The following is a 7,500-nucleotide window of genomic DNA, read 5'->3' on the forward strand; positions in this document are numbered from 1 at the left end:
ATATAAAAGCGGCCTAGTAATTTTTTTTTTCCACGTGTGTTTTTTTCTCTTTACCTGAACATGATGGCGCTGGTGGAAGTGGCGGCGGTGGCGGTGGTGGTGGTAGTGGCGGCGGCGGGTGGTAGTGGTGGTGGTGGTGGGTGTGTCGGGTACAGGAGGGTGTTGGGGGAAGGAGTGGGGGGTAAAGTAGGGGTGGGGGTGTTGTGGTGGTGGTGATAGCGGCTGTGGTGGGTATAGGGGGGGGTGTTAGGGGGAGGGAATGAGGGTAGGAATGGGGGGGGGGTGGGGGTGGCGTGGGTAGTGACGGCGGCAGGGACAGGGCAGGGCAGGGGAGACGGGGGGAATGATACGAATGTGACACGATTTCCCCCGCTGTTAATTCGCTTCAGACCGCAAACATTAAAACAATTTTGGCCAATCATCACTATTGCCGCGACTCGTGTTTAAAAGTGAAAATCTATTACGTGTGCCTTTTTTTATATTGGTTTTTATTTATTTATTTTTTTCACAGGCAGGGTTAGATGGATGGATGGATGGAGAGGGGGAGGGAGGGAGGAAGGGAGAGGATGTTGGGAAGGGGGGAGGATAGAAACTAGGTACGTTGTAATTGTATTAAACGTGTGTGTGTGTGTGTGTGTGTGTGTGTGTGGGTGTGGGTGTGGGTGGGTGTGTGGTGTGTACCAGTGTCCCTGTATAGAAATCAAGGTAATAAAACAAATTAGCAGTAATATACCGGGGATAAAGCAGGTGTGAGGAGTGGTGGCCAGGTGTAGTAAAGGTGTGTGGTTGGTAACTCTTTGTTTGGCGAAGGATGTAGTTTGCTGTGTGGAGGTGAGGTGTAGTGTGAGGTGTAGGTGTAGGCGTAATGAAAGTGTGATGAAATATGGTGAATGGAATATTAGTTGAGAGAGAGAGAGAGAGAGAGAGAGAGAGAGAGAGAGAGAGAGAGAGAGAGAGAGAGAGAGAGAGAGAGAGAGAGAGAGAGAGAGAATCAATTACAAAAAAAAAAGAAATTACATGCTACAATAACATTAGAAAATATCACCCACTGCCATAAAAACTGCAGAAAAAAACTGAAATGTCACTAAGAAAAAAAAGTAAATAAAATAAAATAAAGAAATAAACATCATGAAAAACTTGAAATGCCACCAACAGCAAAAAAACAAAAGCAAGAGGACAAAAGTTAACATTAAAAGAAAAATATATGTACTGTCATCAGAATAAAACCGTAAAGTGCAGCATGAGAGAACGAAACACGTGTAGCATGAAAGATAGAAAAGAAAGAGCGGAGAAGAAGAAAGTACAGAGTGATAGATCGAAAAAAAAATGCAGCAAAGTAGTAGGTGAGAATGAAGAAATAAGACACACACACACAAAAAAAAAAAAATAGAGGGACGAGATGCGCACCACAGCAACACGGGTTAAGTGGACAGCATACACGCACATACTCACACATGCACGGACATAACGAAAGAGATAAAGATGAGAGGAAAAACAGATATCACTGTCTCTCGAGATCTGATGCATGATAATGAGTGGTGAAGAGAAATGTGTTGTGTAAGCCAATGACAATGCTGATAAAGAGATAAGCAGTGAAATATATGTGGATTTTTATGAAAGTAATTAGGTATTATTAATTTAAAAAGTGCTAGATATGTAAATGTGCAAATTCCAATTATAAGCTATTAGTAAATGGTTAAAGAGTTCAATTTGGTGCTGGATCAAGAATAATTAATTAAAAGCACAGAGAAAAATTAAGACAATAATATGTAATTGACATTCAATACATACATACGAGTACATGCATACATACTCGTACATATATATATATATATATATATATATATATATATATATATATATATATATATATATATATATATATATATATATATATATATATATATATATATATATATATATATATATATATATATATATATATATATATATATATATATATATATATAATATATATACATATATACATGGATAGATATATACACGAACATATGCATAGATACACCTAAAAAAAAGACACACACACACACACACACACACACACACATACACACACAGCCGAGGCAGACGCAGGCGCAGGAGGGCGAGGCGTGCGTCTGGCATCGTCTTCTCATTTTTGTGGTGGTAACAGATCACACTGTCGCCCCGCTAACCTGCCCCGTTTGTACCTGTGTGTGTGTGTGTGTGTGTGTGTGTGTGTGTGTGTGTAGAACGAATATGTCTTTCCTTTTTTCTGTTATCTTGTTTGCATTTATCCTAGAGAGAGAGAGAGAGAGAGAGAGAGAGAGAGAGAGAGAGAGAGAGAGAGAGAGAGAGAGAGAGAGAGAGAGAGAGAGAGAGAGAGAATCCTGCTTTCATTTGCTGATCACGTCTGAAATACACAGTTCCCAATGTGGAGAATTTTACTGCCGAACACCCAAGCGTCCTTTTGTCTCGTCAGAACCAGCTGCTCGTCTCTCTGCGTTTGGGATTGACTGTGTCCGATCGAAACCCTTCTGTCTATCTGCTTGTCTGTCTGTATGTGTCTGTCTATCCTGTATCTACCTCTCCCTCTCTCCTGTATGCATGTGAGTGCGCGTGTCTGTTCCTGTCGGCGTCGTTGGGGGTTTCAATTTTGATGTTGTTGTGTCTCCACTTCACGTTCCCTTCCTGACGTGGCCTATTTGTATCTGTCGGCTCGTCTGCCTCCACCTCTCTTTGCCTCCCTCCGCTGGTCGCGTTTTTTCTGCTGTCCCCTCCTGGTTTGTTTAACTCTTTTGCCTGTGTCTGTTATTATTCTATATTATGGATATGTTCTGTTTTTTTTTAAATATTTTTCTTGTGTGTGTATTTGTTTGTCTTTCGCGTGTGTGTGTGTGTGTGTGTGTATGTGTGTGTGTGTGTGTGTGTGTGTGTGTGTGTGTGTGTGTGTGTTCTGTTTAGACAAGTAGTTGATTAAGCTGATTAGTTTTGCTGGTTAGTTAGTTAGTTTGTTATTTATTGTTATTTAAATTAATTCAATTGATGATGATGATGATGATGATGATGATGATGATGATGATGATGAGTTCTTATCAAGCTCAAATTAACACATTGTATCTGTTATTTTCAGAGGACGACACGGACTGGATACGTGACTGCCTGACAAACAGTAAGTTCACTTATCTTAAATGTCACTACACGGTGAAGGTTATTCGAAAGCATTCAGTTCACTGGCAAATTAATACAGAAATCATGAAGGTGACTTAGTAAACCTCATTAACATCCACTTGAGCCTCTTAAAATTAGGTGGGTAAGACGCTGCAATAACACGGCTCGAAGTAATATAGAAGTGGTAAGAAATGACTGTAAAGTAATAAGACACGTGGTGCTCATTCCCACACTAACGCTTGACGCAGTGTTTTTGTGATGCGCAACAGATTACTTTCACGCTGCCTTGGCGATGTAATGCGAGCTTGTCACTTATTCCAAAACGCCTGAAGAGTAAGAAAGAATGAAGAGGGAATAAGGAAATGTTGAGAAAAACACTACGGCTTAACTCTAGTAAAGAACAGTGGTGAGATGTGTATGATGTTAAACAGGTGAACTTTTCAACTGGTTCTTTCTTGCAGCATTGCGTAAAAGTGCTTGTTGTAATGCTAGTGGGACAAATAAATATTGCACTTAAGCCCCAAACGAACAGGTGTGAAGAGTGTCATGCGTGGTTCTTCCCAGATGGAGTAATGGTGCAGAACTCAAGGCGGGGAGGCTACGAAGACAAACACGGTAATCTGTTTGTGTTGTTATTATCTTGAAAACGTGTGTGAGTCAAATTACTGTTCATTTTGCTTTAATTTTTTGTCGGATGATCTTGTGTTCCTTTACCTTCGTACCTTGTGATCTGTAAAAGTGTGTGCCTAGTGCAAGATGTTAGTATGTGTATCTTTGTCGTTATTTCCATGTTTTTCTTCTTTCTAACTGATTTGTATGTTTTTTTTATTGTTATTATTTTGGTGGTGGTGTGAGGATGTTCTTTTGTGAACGTAAGCTCTACTTCTCAGCGCATTTCTGGTCTATCTCTAATTGTTACTGTACATATCTTTGTCCTTTATTCCATATTTCTTCTCTTTTTACTGATTTGTCTGTTTTTATAATAATTTTTTAAGGTATTATTCCAGAATCACTACAGATTCACCTCTACTTTCGTGACGCATCTCACTGGCTAGAGATCCTCATTCTGAGTATTTTGAACCCCGTATATATGTGTCGCAAATTAATACTAACGACGTCAGTGATTTTTTTAAAATTTATTGGCTTGCTTTCGGACGTGTTATCATTAGGTTAGGTTAGGTTAGGCTTAATTAGATTAGATTAGGTTTGGTTCGATTTGTTTAGGTTTGATTTAGTTTGGTTTGGTTGGGTTATGTTTGGTTTGGTTAGGTTAGTTTTGTTTAGGTTAGACATGGTTAGGTTAGGTTTGGTATGGTTATGTTTGCTTACGTTAGATAATAACGCCGCCAGCGAGTTTACAGCTGTGAGCGACTGGTCTAAAAACTGTTTACTGCGCAGTTTTGGTGAGGTTTCTAATGGTATTTCCAAGGACGAAACAATTTTTTCTGGTAAGTTTTGATGCGTTTTGACTAATTTGCAATAAATTTTTGTCGTAAGCTACAATGTTCCATATAGTAGGGGGGGAATAAAAATGACAACAGTGATTTGCGACAGAAAATGATGGCAGATTATTTAAAAAAAAAAAAAAACGCATCAAGACTTATCAGAAAAAAAAAAAAAAAGATGGTTTCGTCCGCTATGTGGAGTTTGTTGGGAAACTGGAAATTTACCATTTTTAGGGATTGGCAGGACTGGTTTACGCGTCTTTAAGCTCTAGTTTTTAGTCATATTTGGTCTTTGTTTTTGTGTATCTCCTTGCTTTTATTTCAAATTTTCTACAATTTCATTATATTTGTCGGCTTTTTATTGCTATTTTATGGTGGCTGGGAAAGGTTCATGTGTGCCTGTAAGCTCTAGTTTACAGTGCATTTTTGGTCTGACTCAGACTGAAAAAAAAAAAAAAAAAAGAAAACACACACAAATAGGTATATTCTCACTTCCGCTCGCTGAAGGCCCGTCCTGTCTTCCTCTACCTCGTTTGACTCAAGAAATGAGGGCAGAGTAACCAGGCCACGTGTGGGTGACGACGCGTGGCGGGATAATGAGCACTTGAGTTGGGACTTGAACGGGCAGTTACTTTCATTGCCTCTTTACGTTGACTGACCACTCGGCCACCACGTCAGTTCGTTCGCCTCTTGCCTCTGTCTTTCTGTGTATTTGCTTATTTGTCTGTTTGTCTGTCTGTCTAACTACCTACCTACCTACTTGCCTATCTGTGTATCCATCTGTTTATCTATCTATTTATCTATCTGTCTGTATATTTACCTATTTATCTATCTATTCACAAAATGGTCAATCACTTAACCATTCTATTTATTCATCTATCTATCTATCTATCTATCTATCTATTTATCTATCTATCCACCTATCAATAAAATAATGAATTACTTTATCTCTCTATCTATCAATCTTTCTATCTATCTAGCTATCTATCTATCTTTTTAGTCCTGAACTCAACGTACAAGCGGATGACCTTCAGGCTCTGCCAAGCATGAAGAGAAACAACCAATCATAGCCGCCGCATAACGGGTCCAGCAGCAGTGCGGAGCCGGCCAATCAGCGACACTTGCGACTCAGGGTGACCCCACGGGCTACTGAATAAATACTGGGCCACATAGCGACTCCAGCCATCCCCACCTCGGCTACAACACGCTACTGAAGAAGAGTTAATAAACCCGAAATCGTTATCGAGTGAAAATGGCTAGCTTCGGCGAAGTCGTAAATCAAATTACAAAAGAGAAAAGGACAATCATAAGATATAAAGAAAATATCTTAAACAAGTTAATGAATGGTAAATTAGCCATCACATTTAACGAAACTTGTGCACGAGAAAATATCCCCGTTTATACTATCAATCTATCTCTGTATCTACCTATCTATTTGTATCTATCCATGCTTTTTTTTCGTATATATTTTTCACCTTCATCTTCATCCATCCGTCTGTTCGTCTTTGTCTGTCCAGTACCTTTTCATTCTTCTGTTTCTCTGTCTGTTTTCGTTCCGGATAAGCCGCTCCCCGTGCCTCGGCTCCTCGCCACGGTCAGCAAAGGAAAGCTGGTACGGGTGCTCACTATATCCGCCGAACAAAACTATTCCTTCCAAACGTAATACGAATGAGTCCCGTGAAAAGAGAGATTGGTAACGATAGTTCTGTTTCCGCTGTAAAAACGCAGCGCTCGGGAGAAAAAAAAAAAAGTAACCGAAATTTAAAAAGGTTTAAAAGGTTCATTAATGTTGAAGCCGGAGAAAAAAAAAAAAAAAGGAGAGAATAAAAAACCTGCAATCGCTACAGACGCAGGAACAGATGTAATTCCATGAAATTCTGAAATTGAGAGATCCATTTCAACTTCCACTCTTTCTCTTTATTTTTTTTTTATTATTTCCCTACATATGTGCCTGCTTACCTACTTGTCTTTCTTGCCTACTTGTTCACTTACCTTTTTTTTTTAGCTATCTTTCTTTCTTATCTAATTTTCTCTCTCCTTTCCACTATAAATACTTTCCTACTTACCCAAGGTTCTAGTTCACTATCCCTTTTACTTATTTCTCCTTTCTACTTGCCTAACTGTACATCACTACCTTTCCTACTTACTTGTCTGTTTACTCACCAACCTACCTGTCTACCTACCTACATCTACCTACCCACCTAGCTAGCTATCTTTTCTGCCTTCTTAAGTATGTAAATATTAGAATGGTAGACAGATAGATGAACAAAAAGACACACACACTCACACTCACACACACACACACACACACACACACACACACACACACACACACACACACACACACACAGAGAGAGAGAGAGAGAGAGAGAGAGAGAGAGAGAGAGAGAGAGAGAGAGAGAGAGAGAGAGAGAGAGAGAGAGAGAGAGAGAGAGAGAGAGAGAGAGAGAGAGAGATGAGTGTAATCGAAAGTCAGCCAACAGTCAACTCACTCATTCTATTCAACATTAAGAATAAGGAAATTAAGTGACCTGCAGTGACTTTTTTTTTTTTTTTTTTTTTGTAATTAGATGAAAAAAAAAATGTGATGTTTTCTCAAGTAAGTTTTCCCAAAAGCTTACACTTTCTTGGATTGCATTTTTGGCGACTCAGATTTGCGGAAGTTAATTAAGGAAGGACATGAAAAAGAAAAAAATGGAAGGAATGGAGGCAGGCGCCTTGAAGAATTAAGAATAAAGAAATGAAGGAACGGAAGGAAGGAAAGGAAGAAAGGAAGTAGGAAAATAATCAAGGATGTGGGATCTTAATGAGGTAAGGAAGGAGGAAATTGAATGAAGGAGGGAGAGAAAGGGAAGGCGGATCGTAGGGAAGAGAGAATGAAAGAGAGTTAATAAGGATAGATATT

The 7,500-nt window shown here is 39.2% G+C and overlaps 1 protein-coding gene across 1 annotated transcript in view; it reads left to right on the top strand.

The window, feature by feature from the left end:
* Positions 1–7,500, top strand: part of LOC135102257 (sialate:O-sulfotransferase 1-like) — a 442,011-nt gene that overhangs the window by 69,962 nt on the left and 364,549 nt on the right. Inside the window, exon 2 of the mRNA XM_064007187.1 lies at positions 3,113–3,151. The gene's annotated coding sequence lies outside the window, so the exon portion shown is untranslated. The remainder of the gene's footprint in view (positions 1–3,112; positions 3,152–7,500) is intronic.

This window comes from Scylla paramamosain, chromosome 7, assembly GCF_035594125.1.
Source record: "Scylla paramamosain isolate STU-SP2022 chromosome 7, ASM3559412v1, whole genome shotgun sequence".
Classification (NCBI taxonomy): domain Eukaryota; kingdom Metazoa; phylum Arthropoda; class Malacostraca; order Decapoda; family Portunidae; genus Scylla; species Scylla paramamosain.